Genomic DNA, 17372 nt, shown 5'->3' on the forward strand with positions numbered 1-17372 from the left:
TTTACATATTGTTAGAATTTTAAGAGCCTGAGAGTCAAGTATGGACACTGTAAGTTCTCTTAATTCAGGTCCAGGGCTGCAACTTTATTTCTATCACCTACAGTTCACTGATCTGGCTTCTTTGAGTGTCAGTTTCCCTGTCTGTAAAACAGAAATAATATTATCTGCTATAAAGCATTGTGATGATGACTAAATGACTTGTACAGAAACCTAATACATATTATGAGGAGTTAAGATGGGTTAATAGGAAGTCAGGCTGGTCCCAATGGAAATTTAGAGTGCAAAGTGCTTTCTTCTCCCAAAAGGTATCTTTAGCAAGGTCAAAAATGCCTGCTCCATTCCTTGGAAGCTCCACCTTCCTGAGCTCCCAGTTTACTGTAAACAACATTGGTATCCCACCCTTCTGATGGCTCTTTTGTTTTGTCTTGAGCAAGCCAGACAGGGTAAAAAGCTTACAGATCAGGTCTTTTGATGGGTTTTGTCTTTGCCTTGTAACTGAATGTCAAGGTGATTACGTTTTTTCCTTCCCCAAATTGTGCTTAAAAAACCCCAGTACCACCAGCCCCTTTGGCTTTTTCCTCTTTTGGAGCCTGGCTCCAGACCACTCTGACCTAAATAAATCTTGCTTTTCTATACATTTGGTTTTTATCTTTGCCTTGTCTGCTTGGAAATTCTTCCATGTGAGACAAAGAACCGAGGTAATCTTTTCTCCACTGCCATTTCACCTGTAAGGATGCCAAGTGTTTAGTAATGGTCTTTATTAAATTGTTCCCTCTGGGTTGACTAATAGTGATAGACATAATTTACATACAAGGCCAATGCTTCAGATGAAATTACTAAGCAATACTGCAGAAAAAGGAAAGACAACTCTTGGCGATAATCTTGTTCATCTGAGGATGCATTCACATTTTTGGTGCCTAATTAAAACTGACGAAAGTGAAGTAAGAAGAGAATGAGGGGACTTTGTCACCCTCCATTTGTGAGTTTTGTGCATACTGGAAATTTGAACTAAAATTTTTGCGTTATGACAAACTTGACAAGTGGTACTTGATAAATTTGTCAAAGCCAGACATCTAATGAGTTACTTCTAGACTAATGCATGCAAAATTAATTTTATTGGTTTAATCACAGCAAATAGCCTTTCTTTTGCTTTTAGTAGGTCTAGTTAACCTTCTTAGAAAACAGAATGGAATGCTTTATTCTTGACAATTTTAAAATTCATCTTACTTGGTTAGATTGAATTTAAACATGAAATTTGATGATAAAAACTTTCATCCATTTTTGCTATACGGTTAGCTAAGTCTATTGTAATTTAATTTTATCTAAAGATGAAATCATAAGCAATAGTAACAAATAATGCTTAATAATGTCACTTTCTTCACTAAAAAAAAAAAAAATGGAAACCAATTTTCCCTTCCAACATATTCAGCTTTGACAGTGGTTAAAGATATAGTTCTTGTCCTTCTTGTTTACAAAATTATCTTTTATCTTTCTGAACTTTTAAGGACAATCTTAATATCAGTCTCATGTCTTTGGATATCAAAAACATTTCTATTTTTTCCTCATAGCTTGATAAAAAAAGTTCTATTATAATAATCCACTCTTTTCAGAAGGCTTCTTTTCACTGAGACTCATGTGATGGGATTGTGAAAATCATTAAAATATAATAAGAAAATGCTAATATATGTCACTTTGACTACCAAAAAGTAGACATTAAAAGAAAATGCATTAAAAATTTTAAATATTCTTTGATTAGCAGCCATAATGAAGAAATAATGAAGTTTAATATAGGAAAATGGCCGGATTTATCCTTGTTAACACAAGGAGCAGTGAATATTCCTTGAACTAGAAGAGACCTTAGCAATCACTTAAACCAAACCACTCATTTAACAGATAAAAGCCATGGAGGTTAAGTGTAACTTTGAACTAATCAGTAAATTCTACATCATGGGATGCAAAAAAGGACCAACTATTACTAACCATTGTCCATGGCATACAATAGGAATTTTGAAAAAAACAACTGCATATTAATAAAGAGACACATTATAGCTGTCATTTGAGAATGAGAGACATGACATTCTACCTAGCAGGAATGATTATCAACAGTTTTATTCAATTAAAGGTTTAAGTTCCTTCATACCTCTGACAGTGTTAGCATCTCTCCAAGCTGCTTGTGATGCCTGTTACATACACGTACCTACAAAATAGCTAGAGATTCAAATGCCAGCCAACTTCTTCAGTTCCAGAAAACTCCATTCCAAAACCAAAGAGGAAAAGATGGCACTGCTGTTTCAAGATGTAAGTCTCCAACATGACATGATCCTAATAATTTTTAGGATGATTTTTACAATTTTCATTTCATCTGCTAACTTTAGAACTTAATCTCAGTCTGATATGACTCCAAAGTACATAATGGAATGGACTGTTAGCATGAGAAAATCTACTGTTTATGCACAATAGCCGTAGCAGGGTTAATCCAGAGAGAGGTTTAACAAACTATAGGAGATGTCTCATAAACAATAATGACAATTATCTGGTATGTAACATTGCCTCAGTGAGAGAAGTAAACAAGATTGCTCAATGAAAGATGCTGGCAGCACGATCTGGATTGCCCAGCAATGAGCTACCTGGGACAGTGGTCTCCCCTGTAGCAAGAGGGACAGATTTCCTGTGGGTGAGGTCCTCTTGGGGCAGGAGTACCACATCCCATGTGCTCATGTGTAGCTGGAAAGGATGTCTGCCACACCCTTGAGTATCAGTCCTCCAAGTTCATACAGGCTTTCTGTCCCTAACAAGGTCATTCTCAAATTCTCATGGTTGGGGTGGGGGGTTCTAAGATGGTGACAGGATGGTCTGATTTATGCAGGGTGAAATTAATATTTAAAAAAGGGCAGAGTGTACACTCTCAGGGTAAAGCTGCAGGGGAACTGCAGTGGGAGATCCTATGAAAGCAGCAGAAGCAGTTCGGATCCATGATGAAAGAGAAGACACGCAACAAAAGATCCACCAGCTTGGATCCAGAGAGGAAGATGCCCTCCCTGGCAAACCAGGTAAGAGCGGACAGGCCCACAGCACTGCTGATACAGTGGGAGGTAGAGCGTGGTGAATTGCACCTTTTAGAGTTCCAACAGAATCCCCCAAGACAGCAGGTGACCGATCACCCAGAGGCGGGGGGAAAAAAAGAAAGGCAGCGCATCATCTCCCTCCCTCCCCACTTCCCTGCTACAGCAGACACCTGCAGCCCACGGTGAGAGGGCCAGCACCATTTTTGGACACAGGCAGGTAGCAGCTGCCCCAGCTCCTGTGCACACACCCAGCAATTACTGGGGTCATCCTACACCCAGTCTGCGAGGGCAAACACAGCAATTCAGAAGAAACCAAGAAGTGCCTCCACTGTGCAAGTTGAACAATGCCAGTTGCACAGCAATGGGACGGGAGGGGAAGTGTTGCCTGGGGGACTCTCCTATGCACCCAGCACCCAGCACAATTGTAAAGCAGCCATGGCTGCAACAGGCAGATATTTTGAGCACCTGTGAACCATAAATGTAACCAGAGAGAAAAAAAAATCCATATTCCTCATTGACATTGAATCCGGTTGGGAGGACCAGACTCAATCCAATGGTCTGGAACACACACAGACAGCAGCTCTGGGAACACCTCGGTTTCCTTGCAGACAGAACTGGCGAGTGGGGCAGAGTGGCCCCACTGGCACTCCACAACCCTGAGAGACCTAGGAGCTGAGACTTAGAAAACAGTGACTGCATAAGGGGAGGCAGAGTGTGGCTAGGTTCTGGGCAACTGCAAAATGCTTCTCCATACTCTCTGAAATCTTTGGTTGCCTAGAGCAGTTCATAGCAGAGGGAACTGTGCTCATAAGAAAGACTCCACAGATCATATTTGCAGTTCATACAGTGGTGCGGATGAGTGCTGAGCACACTGCAGACTAACACCTGGGTGCTTCTCAGCTGGGAGGAGAAGGGCTGGTTGCACCAACAGAAGTGACCACTCCTCTCCATCCAGTTAACCAGAGGAAAGCTACCACGCCCAATTTGGGTGTCACCCTGGATACTTGCCCCATCCTGGAGCACTGATCCAGCACCCTGGCCAATTCCAGCACACACCTCTTGGCATTCACTGAAAGATTAGATATCCCACTAAGTCACAGAGACACGCATCAAAGATAAAAGCCATCAGACAACAATTCTACAAATGCCTAAAAGTAAAGGCAAAAATTCAAGAAACAAGAATAAGGAAGACACTATGAGCCCCCAAAAGGAACACTGCAACATTACAATAGCAGAATGTGAAGATGAAGAGATTGAGGAAATGCCAGAAATGGAATTCGAAGAATGAATTATTGGATTACTCAAAAGCAAGTTCACAAACTAAAGAAAACTATATAAATGATTTTTTCCCATGCAACTGATACTAAAGAGAAATTAAAATGAAAAACTATAAATGAAGAATTCAATAGATCAAATAAAAAGGCAGTGGAAAGAGTTGGTGAAGTAGAAGAAAGAATATCTAAGCTAGAAGACAAATCTCTGGAAATTTTACACTCAGACTAAAAACAAGAACAAATTAGAAAACTTAAAAAACAGTTTTGGAGATACATGGGATACTATCAAAAGACCCAACATACAGTTATTGGGAGTACTTAAAGGCATGGAAAGAGAGAAGGGACTAGAAGGCCTATTTAGTGAAATAATTACCGAAACTTCCCTAACTTGGAGAAAGAAAGGAATGTTCAAGTACAGGAAGCACATAAAACTGCCAAAAGATATGACCAGAAAAGATCTTTGCCACAACACATAGTAATCAAACTTTTCATAGTAAAGCATAAAGAAAAGGATTTCCAATTAGACTCACAGCTGACTTCTCATCAGAAATCCTACAGTCTAAAAGACAATGGCAAGATATAATCCAAATTGTAAGAGAAAAAAACCATCAACCCAGAATACTGTACTCTGTAAGGCTCTCATTTATAAATGAAGGTGAAATAAAGACCTTCCATAACAAATAGAAATTCAAAGAATTTGTTACCACTTGTCCAGCCCTACAAAAGATGCTTAAGGATGTGCTACACACAGAAACACAGAAAGAAAGTCACCATCATGAAAAAATGCAAAGACAGAAAAGCCCCCAGTGAAAGTACAAAAGAAATCCAAAACAAATGATAGGAATATTCGTGGAAAAATGGCACAGCCAAGAGGTTACTTATCAATAGCTACCCTGAATGTAAATGGTCTCAATTCTCCAGTTAAAAGATACAGACCAGCTGAATGGATTAAAAAACAAGATCCATCTTTTGCTGCCTACAAGAAACACACCTCACCAACAAAGATACACATAGACTGAAAGTGAAAGAATGGAAAAAGATACCCCATGCTAATGGGGGGTGGCAGAATGGCAGGTGTAGCCATCCTAATATCAAAAAATTTGGGATCAACATAAAAACTGTTAAAAGAGACAAAGAAGGACATTAAATAATGATCAAAGGATCAATACAACAGGAACATATAACTGATATAAACATATATGCACCTAATCACAGGGTACCTGAGTATTGAAAAGAAAAGTTAATGGATCTAAATGGAGACACTTACTCAAATACAACAGTAGCAGACTCAAATACAATAGTAACTTTCATCACTGGATAGATCAACCAGATAGAAAATCAAAAAAGTAACAACAGAACTAATTGACACTATGGACCAAATGGACCTAACTGATATCTACAGAACGTTTCATCCCCCAGTGGCAGAATACATATTCTTCTCAGCAGTGCATGGAACTTTCTTTAAGATAGACCATATACTAGGCCATAAAGCAAGTCTCAGCCAATTAAAAAAAAATCAAAATCATACCATGCACCTTCTCTGATCACAATGGATTGAAGTAAAAAAAAAAAAAAAACAACTCAAGAATCTCAAGAACATGAAAATACATGGAGACTAAACAGTATGCTCCTAAATGAATAGTGGGTCATAAAAGAAATCAGAATAGAAATCAAAAAATTTCTGGAAACAAATGAAGATAACAATACCTCATATCAGAAGGAATACAGCAAAAGCAGTGTTAAGTGGGAAGTTTATAGCAATTAGTGCCTGCATCAAGAAACTGGAAAATCACTAAATAAATGAGCTGTCAATGTATCTCAAGGACCTAGAAAAACAACAGCAAATCGAGCCCCAAATTAGTAGTGGAAAGAATTTTAATTAAAATTAAGGAATACATTAACAAAATTGAAGTCAAAAGAAATACAAAAGATCAATGAAATGAAGAGATGGTTTTTTAAAAACATAAACAAAACAGACACACCATTGACCTTACTGACCAAAAAAAAAGAAAGAGAGAGAGAGAGAGAGGAGACCCAAATCAACAAAATCAGAGATGAAAAGGAAATGTAACAACAGATACCACAGAAATACAATGAATCATCATAAATTACTACAAAAAGCTGTATGCATCAAATTGGGAAAACTAGAAGAAATAGATAGATTCCTGGACACATGAAACTTACCTAAATTGAATCATGAAAACACAGAACACATAAACAGACCAATAACCAAGACAATGATTGAATCAGTAATAAAGATCCTTCCAACAAAGACAAGCCCAGGTCCTGACAGCTTCACTACTGAATTCTCTGAGACACTTAAAGAAGAACTAATCCCAATTCATCTCAAACTATTCAAAACAATCAAAAAGGAGGGAATCTTCCCAAACTCCTTCTGTGAAGCCTGTATCACCTTAATACCTAAGCCAGAGAAAGATACGACAAAAAGAGAACTATGGACCAATATCCCTGATGAACATAGATGCAAAAATCCTCAACAAAACACTAGCAAATCAAATCCAACAACACATCAGAAAGATGATTTACCCATACAAAGTGGGATTTATCTCTGGTATACAAGGATGTTTCAACATCCAAAAATCAATAAATGTGATAAACCACATGAAGAAAACTGAAGACCAAAAAACCACATCTTTATCTTAATAGAAGCAGAGAAAGCTTTTGACAAAATTCAATACCCTTTTATGATGAAAACCTTAAGCAAACTTGGTATAGAAGGAACTTTCCTCAACATAATTAAAGCAATTTAGAACAACCCCACAGCCAGCATTCTACTAAATGGGGAAAAATTGGAGGCATTCCAATTAAGATCTGGGACAAGACGAAGATGTTCACTCTCACCACTTCTATTTAATATAGTCCTGGAAGTTTTAGCCAGAGCCATCAGGCAAGAAAAAGAAATCAAAGGGATGCAAACAACGAAGGAAGAAGTCAAACTATCCCTATTTGCTGATGATATGATTCCATTTATAGGAAACTCAAAAGACTCCATGAAGAGACTATTGGAACTGATAAAAGAGTTTGGTAAAGTAGCAGGATTTAAAATCAACACACAAAAATCAATAGTGTTGGTATACAAAGACAATGCCATAGATGAGAAAGACCTTTTAATATCAATCCCATTCACAATAGGTAAAAAGAAAATTAAATACCTTGGAATAAACTTAACCAAAGATGTCAAAGATCTCTGTGATGAAAATTACAAAACATTAAAGAAATAGAAGACACAAAAAAGTGGAAAAAGCTTCCATGTTTATGCATTGGAAGAATCAACATCTTAATGTTCATACTACTGAAAGGAATGCATAGATTCAATGCAATCCAAATCAAAATACCAACAACATTCTTTGCAGATATAGAAAAAATAATGATAAAATTAATATGGAAACAAAAGAGATCTTGAATAGCTAAAGCAATCTTACAGTAAAAACAAAGCTGGAGGCCTCATGATACCAAACCTCAGGATATAATACGGGGCAGTTATAATCAAAACAGCTTGCTACTGGCACAAAAACATACATGTAGACCAATGGAATATAATAGAGACCCCAGAAATTAATCCACATATCTACAACCAACTTATCTTTGACAAAGGAGCAAAAATCAACCCCTGAAGCCAAGGTAGCCTCTTCAGCGAAAGGTGTTGGGAAAACTGGATCTGCGCATGCAGAAACATGAAACAAGAACTCCTACCATACACCTTACACAAAAATCCACTAAAAATGGATAAAAGATCTAAATCTACAAAGTGATACCATCAGATTACTAGAGAACACTGGGGAAACCCTACAAGACACTGGCATAAGGAAAGACTTCTTGGAAAAGATCCCAGAAGCACAGGAAATTAAAGCCAAAATTAATAAGTGGGATTACATTAAACTGAGAAGCTTCTGCACCGCAAAAGAAACACTCAGCAAAGTGAAGAGACAACCAGCAGAATGGGAGAAAACATTTGCAAACTATGAAACTGACAAAGGATTAATTTCCAGAATCTATAAAGAAGTCAAGAAACTAAACAACCGTAAAACAAACAACGTAGACAAGAAATGTGCAAAGTACCTAAACAGACATTTTTCAAGAGAAGAAATTAAAATGGTCAATAGATACATAAAAAAATGCTCAGGATCACTAGCCATCAGGGAAATGCAAATCAAAATCACAATGAGGTTTCACCTCACCTCCATTAAAATGGCTTTCAATCAGAAATCAACAAACAACAAATGCTAGAGAGGATGTGGGAGAAGGGTACCTTAATCCACTGTTGGTAGGAATGTAAACTGGTACAGCCACTGTGGAAGACAGTATGGAGATATCTCAGAAAGCTGAATATAGATCTACCATATGATCCAGCCATCCCACTCCTGGAAATTTATCTAAAGGAAATGAAATCAGCATATGAAAGGGTGATCTGTACCCCCATGTTCATCTCAGCTCAATTCAAAATAACTAAGATATGGAATCAATCCACATGTCCATCAACCAAGGGCTGGATAAAGAAATTATGGAATATATACATTATGGAATACTACACAGCAGTAACAAAGGAAATCCTTTCACTTTCAATAAAATGGGTGCAACTGGAAACCATTATACTTAGTGAAATAAGCCAGTCACAAAAAGACAAATAGCATATGATATCTCTGATCTGTGATAACTAATAGAGTACCTAAAATGTAATCTATAGGAGTAAAACTGACACCTTGAGATGCATTGATTTTGAACAGCCTGTGCCTTATCTATTGGGAACTATATATATATATATATATATATATATATATATATATACACACACACACATATATATATCAATATGTCTATATCTATATCTGTTTCTATATCTATATATAGTTGTACTCCTTAAACAGCATAAAATAGTTTAAGAAAATTCTATGGTCATCTAAAAAACAATGAGTAGAGGAGGGGGTCCGGTGCTTCTTTGGTATTTTGCGGCCATTCCTGCACCTTTCTCAGATGCCCCAGGCTGCTGCCCTTAGCCATGAGGTTTTCTCTGCTGTTTTGCTACCCAGGGTGCTAATGTACTGCTTATTGGTGCTTAACTTCTCCTGAAGTGGTGGAACGGGCCCAAGTGATCTCTTTGATTCACAGAGAATGCTTTAAAAACAAAACCAACCCCTCCAAACAAACAAAAATAACTCCCACATGTGTTTAGGATATAATCATCTTTAGTTACAAAGAAGAGTTTATCCTAGAATAAGAACTCCTTTACCTAACAATTGTGGTTCAGGACAATGGACATAACTTAAATTATTTGTAAAACAGTAACATTTATGATGAATTCTGATCTCAAGGCAAAAAATTCATTATTATTTGTAAAAGCCTATCAGCAATTAAACATATGCAAACTTCCAGGTGCATAAAAGAAACAAAAAAAACCATTATTTGCAACCAGAAAATTTATATAGAAAGGTAGTGTATGGGAGCACACAGCATCTAATAAGATTGTGTTTGTGTTTAATTACAGAGTCCAGTTTTTTTCCATTGAAAGACTATGGCAGGCAGGACTATAGAGAGAACCCATGCTGACCCTATCAGGATGAACCAGCAATGGCAAAGTGTCTCGTGGCAGAGAAAGTGATCTCTAACTTCAAGAAGAGTTAGATAATTGGAATTCAGATTGGATGGCAGTGGTAAGAAGAGAGATTGGACCAGAGACTTCATTTGGTCTGAAAGGATCATGTCATAAAACAAGTCTGGGATTCTCTCATGGAGAGTGGCAGCTGACCGTAAGCCTTTCAACTGATCCATAGCTGAATGGTCAGATTAGGAAAGTAAATTCCTAAAATGAAAATTAAATCTCTGTTGAAATTCTTATAAGTAAGCAGTACAGGAGAGCCCAGTAGGAAGTGGTAACTTAAAACATCAGAAACACTAATATGATACAAATGGCATTGGATTGGGTGGAGTTAGAGATCCCTCACTTATCAAAAACTTAAAGATTTGTGCCTCAGGTGACCTGAAGGCTAGTATTCACAAGGCTGAAAGGAGTGAGGCACAAACTGTCAAAATGACCTTGGTCAGCAGGAAGGAGGTAAAAGATAAATTAGTCACTATTTCTTTTCTTTTCTTTTTTTTAAAGAGCTGATTGTAGTTGGATTAGAAAGAGGGTACTCAAGTTTTTTATATTCTTATTCCTTTCATTTAACTGTTAACTGAAGCTTACTGATACCTGCTTGCTCAAAATATATAGGACAGTCCTTTGTCATGTATACAAATTGAAGAAACTTATTAGCATAAAAATATAATGGCTTTATTGAGAAGTCCGTCTTTTGATGTAAGTAAGGAGGTAGCTAGCGAAGAGAAGCTGAGGTCTCCAGCCCCCATTGTGCTGCTGCCCTACCTGCACCACCCAACATCCCCCACACCTAATTTCCACGCAACTGAAAATTGCAGCTTTTGTAATACCATCACCCTGAAACAAGACTGGCCAAAAGTAACCAATGGGACTACCAACTGTGTCCCTCCAATGATCTTCAGCTCTTTATAAGGCCATTCTAATAAAATTACCATGGCTGACACACCTACTCCCAGTATGCACCTGATGCCATGATACTTCTGAGTTTTTCAAAAAATGGCAGGGCAGTGAGTGGTACCCAAGCCCTGGCCCAAACTCTGCCTTCTATGAATGATTCAATAAAACCCCATCCAAGACAAGGTGCCCAGTGCCTCCAGTTCAGGGATGGCCCTGAACCTGCTGAATGAATCTGTCTTTTCAGCATGCATGCCTGTATTTCTTGCTGAGTGTATACTTGGGCTTTGCCTGCAAATAAGTCTTGCCTCTTAGCTGACCTTTTCCTATGTTTCATCCCTGAGTTCCTTCTTGTATTAGAGACAAGAACCTGTACCCAGCCATATAATGACACTTGGTCTTCCATCTTATTCCACCTTATTAGCCACATGCCCTTGGAGATCTGCTTTCCTCATTTGTAAATGCTGTAAGTATCATCTGATATCTCAACATGAAGAGTTGAAATAGTGTATGGCTATTTCTACTGTCACTATCACAAATTCCCAGCTATAGAAGAGGACACATACTATGGATAATTATGACATCATACCTTCCCTATAAATGACCTGAAACCTCAACCTCTTAGGAAACCACGTAAGTATCACACCCCAGGTCCTTGCTTCATCAATTACAATGGGCTTTATGGAATTGGAAATAACTCTAAAGAAACACTGTTCCTATTCAGTGTGGCACACTCTAGCCATGAGATTAAGTTATGCATTTCCAAATCAATTGGTCTCCTTCAGAATTATTCTTTTATCAGAAAAAACAATTATGAAAGTGCTGGAGAAGCAAATAATGTCCAATGTAGAGCCCTGCTACATATTATTGGGATAACCAAGATTAAAAAAAAATAACTAACATTAGTTGACCCAATACTACATATCTGGGTTAACGGTCAACTCTGGAATGAGCCTGCCTAGGCTTAAATTCTGGTTCCATTTTTTGTTACTTGTAGAAAATATCTGTACCCAAGTTTCCTTATCTGTAAAACTGGGAGATTGATACTGACTTCCTATAAACCCTATAGTTTCTGGGAGGATTGAGTCAGCTGGTACACTTAAAGCATTTCCATAATACCTGGCAGGGAATGGGTGTGCCTATTCTTCCTTCTGTTCCCTTCTTCTCCTTCTTCTCTAGGACCAGAGCACTGTGCACAACTGCAGCCCACACTGAGGGGCTAAGTGATAGTAGTTGATACATTCAACTGCTATTTACAACACCTACTGCTCACCTTAGCAATTTCACCAACAATATTGCCCAAGCTTAGCATCTTGTTACATACATTTTTAAGTTGGGAAAGAGATACTTTGTCGTACAGCTAATTGAGAAGCATATAAAGTTTTCTAGTTTTTAAAGATCAAAGGAAAAATGAAACTGCTTGAAAAGCTAACTTTCAGCACAGGGAAAAACTCTTAAAAAAGTAAGACTTTATGTTCTTTTATGTTTATTCTCACTGAAAATGTTTTACATGTGTTAAGCTGACTTTTAAAAATTTGTAAAGTTAGGAAGTTTTTTCTTGAAAATTTAGAAAATGACGCACAGGCATGAAGGAGAGAAGTGTTCTTCAGCCAGGATATTGAGTTAAAATCCTGTCTAGCTGCTTCCCAGATTGCTACATTATGACGAACACTCACCATTAACCTTCAAATGAATGTGATTTTCCCTTTAGATTCAATGTTACATCGCAAATGTTATGCAGCATTTTGCATACTTTTTTGAATTGCATACAAGTAACGTTTTATTGTACCAGATGTGTGACATCACAATGAAAAACGTGTAAAACCGTGACATGAAAGCCACATCTGCCAGTCTTGAGCATCAGTTTAACTATAGTCAAATGATTTTCTTCCCTGTCTGTGCCAAAGGAGGCAGCTTTTCATGAAAGCTGTCCCAGAAAATTGTGTCTTCTGGACTAGCTGGTTAAGCAAATTGTGTAACCGCCATTAAAACTGGAATGTACCCAGCAGATATAATTTCACGAAAGAAGAGAGAAAAACCACATTTGTACAAAGGTTCCAGCTGTTCAATTCTACATTTGCACTTTTTTCATTTAATGTTTTCCCCTTTCTTTATGAACAGTGACACTTACATTCCTAGCTAGCAACCTCAGGATTTCTTACTACTGAATAAGTGATGCACTATCAATGTGAATTGAGTGTCAGGAGAAACTGGGCGCCTTTCTTTCTGCTGCTACTTTTTGCTAGAGTCAAAATTTGGTCCACTAGCCTCCCTGCAGGCGAAATGAGCAAAGACACTGAGTAGGGCCCACTGTCCTGTCAAATACAGAGCTGTGTGGCTGCATCTTCTGCATCAAACACATGCCAGCACCTCCAGGAGAAAGTCTGCACCATAAGGATCCTTCTTCTTGTAGGTCATGGCCACTCTGAAGTAGGGGGTGTGGATCTGGGCTCAGCACATCCACACTGTGGATTATAAATACTACATGGGATACCCAGATTGAGTTTCCAGCTCCTGGTTTTCACCTGGTCTAGCCCCAGTCACTGCAGGCATTTGGGAAGAAACGATCTCTCTCTCTCTCTCTCTCTCTCTCTCTCTCTCTCAAATAATTAACTTTAAAAATTTAAGAAATTTTAAAAAGACAATGTATGAGACCAGTTAAGTAAATCAACTTCTTCAGTCAGGTTTTCTTCATCTGTAAATGTGTTTAACTCATTATCTCCAGAGAGAGGACTGTAAATGTGGTAGGAATATTGAGTGAGCATTTGGTCCAGTTCATGGCATGTATTAGAGGCACAATAGACGTTATTTTTGATGAGAATATCATGATGATTTTTCTGGCTCTTGAATATGTTAAATGGAATTTGCAGGAGACAGAATTATGGCATGGTAGCGTAAAGCCAGTTAGAGTGGTCAAAACCTGTTCAGTCCAGGGTTTTCACTTCCTAGCTATATAAATCCTCTTCTGCAGCTGAATGCTGGGCTTCCTATGTGCCTGTCGGGGGCTGGCAGGACCATGTGTGATTGTGCAACTGTGCCGGAAGCACAGTCTTCATTTCTGCCTGGCACAGCCTGCTGAGGCGACAGCCAGCTCTGTAGCCTCGGCTCCTACGTGGTGGTTGGTCTGAAGGGTGCTGACAACTAAGTTGCACCTTGTCTGTCCGTGCATATGGGCTTTTTGCTATTGGTAGGGGATATGGAAAGTTTTTCAAATCCTGTAACTTGCACCTCCAATTGTGAAAATGGATGTACAGTTAAACATAAAAAATGATACAGTCTGTTGATCATCATCATTAATAGGATTAATCAATCAACATTTTCTCAACTACAGATTTGTAATAAAAGATGACTTTGTTATATTACAGTAACTAAATATGAATATCATACATAATAGATGATTCTATAAGATGTGGATATTAGTATTTTCACTACAATTATCAACAGCATCATAATATAGGTAGCTTTTATATTTAAGGTATCTATTGGGGAAAAGTTGAAATAGCAACTTAACACTGAAATTTCATTTTTTTATATAACTAATTATAAAGAAGTGACTTTTTAATGAAAATGAATAATAGTTATGTTTATGTATGTATTCCTAGAGCTTCTATGAATACAACTACCATCCAGAACAGATATAAACCGTGTGAAAATAATAGCGTAACGGAGATGATACACAATGGAAACAAACCATGAGGTATATCCCAATTAAAATATTTGACAAGATGTCTTTGTTGTGATGGAAGATATCCTTGATTTCAAGTAATTAACTTGTCATATGGACTAAATTATTTTAATCATGTTGATGAATTTCTCTGAAAGAATGTTTCTAAGAAGTATTGGGATAATATCCTTCTTCCCATTATTTTTAAGTTTGTAGTATCAGTTTATTTGTCTTGGTGTTCTGTTTGGCCTGCTATGCCCCCTATCTAATTACTGGTATTGGTATACTTTATGTAAACCTGGAATGGGGATAAGACCATGACAAACAGCAGATCTGGTTGCAACTAGAAGGACGTTAAGCTGCTTTGATTCACTGTAACCTGATACATGACCTCATAACCACTTGAAATCTACAATGGTTACACATGTCAATCTGTTATAATCCTGCAAGATAGTCTATGTTTTAAATAATTTTCTGACTATGGCTGTGCTAAATGGCAAATGAAGTAGAACAATGTAGAGAGAAGCACAATTGAAGCAAAAAAAAAAAAACAACAAAAAGACAACTACCTAAATTACACAGATAATAAGGATAGTTTTAGGGTTATGGCCAATGTCTGTCTACTTCAACAATTAACTGTCAGGGGTCTACCAGCAGCAGGTCTTTACTTGCAGAAGGTGGGAAGCATAGCTTTCTGATGTGTGTACGTCTCCTCTCTCTGGTAGATGATTAGGGTAGAAAGGAGAGGTTGGAGTTATAGTGTTTCCTACAATGGAAGTTAGCCTGAAAGGAGTTGACTACTTGGAAGAACAATGTGAAACATTTGACTAGGGCTGGGATCAGCCAGCTGTTAGCTGCAGATGGGATTTAGTCAGCTACATGTTTTGGGGCATAAGGGTTTCTTGGGACATAGCTCTTTCCATTAATGTGGTTCCTATGATTGCTTTCAAGTTACAAAGGCAGAGCTGAGAAGCTGTGACAGTGGCCAATGGCCCTGCAAAATACTTGCTATCTGGATCTTTATGGAATTTGTCAACATCTGAGGAAAGGGTTCTTGTTCAGCAATTCTGCAAGGAGATACATTAAAATTGAGATCTGGTATTCTCCTATCTCAGTTCTCTTTCCTTACATGGAACTGACTTGGATTTCAGTTGTCACAGGCTGAGGCATGGCACAGTCTGAACCAATGAATTAAGGCAAGATAGCCTGTCGCTCCCCGTCTTCGTGGAGGAACGACACAGGACCCTGCGCTGTTCTTTCGTCTGCTCGGCCCTCCCCGGGTTTGCTGCTGGTTCTTCCCAGGTCGGCTACCGTCCCTTCCACCTCCGTGGAAGGGCGGTTCCCCCTGCCACATTCCCCACTTCCGCGGGGGAGCGGCACACCGCCGGCCGGCTCTCTCGGGGGCTGCACAGGTGTTCCTTCAGATAGATGTTCCCCTTAGATGTTCCTGGTGCATGCCGTCTCTCTCCTCCTTTATAGTCCTCCTCCGCCAATCCTAACTCGGCTGCCCACACGCCGAGTACGCTGCTCTCCTCCAATCAGGAGCAGGATCAGCTCCTGGAGGTCATCACTCAAGTTGGCAAGAGGCAGCTGCGTAGAAGCTGTTTTCTCCTCTCCCAGCGCCATATTGTGGGAGAGCAGATGCATAGAATAAGTCTTAATTCCAGTAACAGTCCAGTCCGGGTTGCTCCCCACAATAGCCCTACCAGAAACATTCAGTGTTAAAGTGCTCAGGAAATATAGCTGAATTATTATTGAAATGCATGGACATTTTAATTGATTTGCACATTAATGAGACTCAGTGACCTTATAACTGTTTACTAATGATTTCCCGTTATATTTGCATTTGGAGACACCTGGACATAATTATAGTGGGGTTTTTTTTTGTATATATTGTGTGTGCGTGTAATATTAAACACTGGATACTATGCTAGAAGCTGGCATGCCAGCAAATGAGCTGACCTCACCTTGACTGTGGATCTGGAAATGACTCACTGTGGTGCAAATGAAAATGGTGTGTTAAGTATTCCAGACCTGTGCTATGAAGGAGATGCTCAAAGGCAGGAGCACACAGTTCTTACTGACCTGCGCATCTACCACACAGAGAAGGGACTGACTCTTAGGAAATGCTCAGGGGCCAGGGCACAGGCATTAAGCTCCTGCTGGTGATGCCAGCATCCCATATCGGAGTCCAGTTCAAGTCCTGGCTGCTCACTTTTGATCCAGCTCCTTGCTAATTTGCCTGGGAAGGCAGTAGAAAATGGCTCAAGTGCTTGAGCCCCTGCCGCCCACGTGGGAGACCAGGATGGAATGTCTGGTTCCTGGCTTTGGCCTGGCCCACATCTGGCTCTTGCGGCCATTTGGGGAATGAACCAGCAAATGGAAGCTTTTGCTCATTCTCTCTCACTCTCTGCCTGTATGCCTTTCAAATAAATAAAATAAACCTTTTTTAAAAAAGCTTGGTAGTGATTTCAGTATTATTACAAAAACAATTTGGCAACAAAGCCATCAGTCTTTCTAGACTGTCATTGCTAATCAGAATATGGGTGGAGAAAATGGAGGTAGATCTTGTCAGAGAATGTGAAAGTCTTTTGTTTTTCAGTTTCTGCATTTTTTGGGTAGTTTGCTTTCCATAAGGAAGATGTAGGTTTTTCTTTATCCAAATAACTCAGGAACAGTAAACAACAATAAAAATTAAAAAAAAAATCCCTGTCAGAAGACAGCTGAAAAAAAAAATCACATCTATCTTTTGGAAATTATGAATATTTCTTGGTGTTCCTAAGAAAAATATGTATGTATTATTTAATCTCTCATAAGTTCTTTATCCTGAATAAAAGGATATGCAGAAGGGATAACTGATT

General features: G+C 38.6%; 1 protein-coding gene across 21 annotated transcripts in view; it reads right to left on the reverse strand.

The window, feature by feature from the left end:
• MAGI2 (membrane associated guanylate kinase, WW and PDZ domain containing 2) overlaps positions 1 to 17372 on the reverse strand; it is a 1584028-nt gene that overhangs the window by 365446 nt on the left and 1201210 nt on the right. The gene's annotated exons all lie outside the window — the stretch shown is intronic.

This window comes from Oryctolagus cuniculus, chromosome 3, assembly GCF_964237555.1.
Source record: "Oryctolagus cuniculus chromosome 3, mOryCun1.1, whole genome shotgun sequence".
In the NCBI taxonomy this organism is placed as follows: domain Eukaryota; kingdom Metazoa; phylum Chordata; class Mammalia; order Lagomorpha; family Leporidae; genus Oryctolagus; species Oryctolagus cuniculus.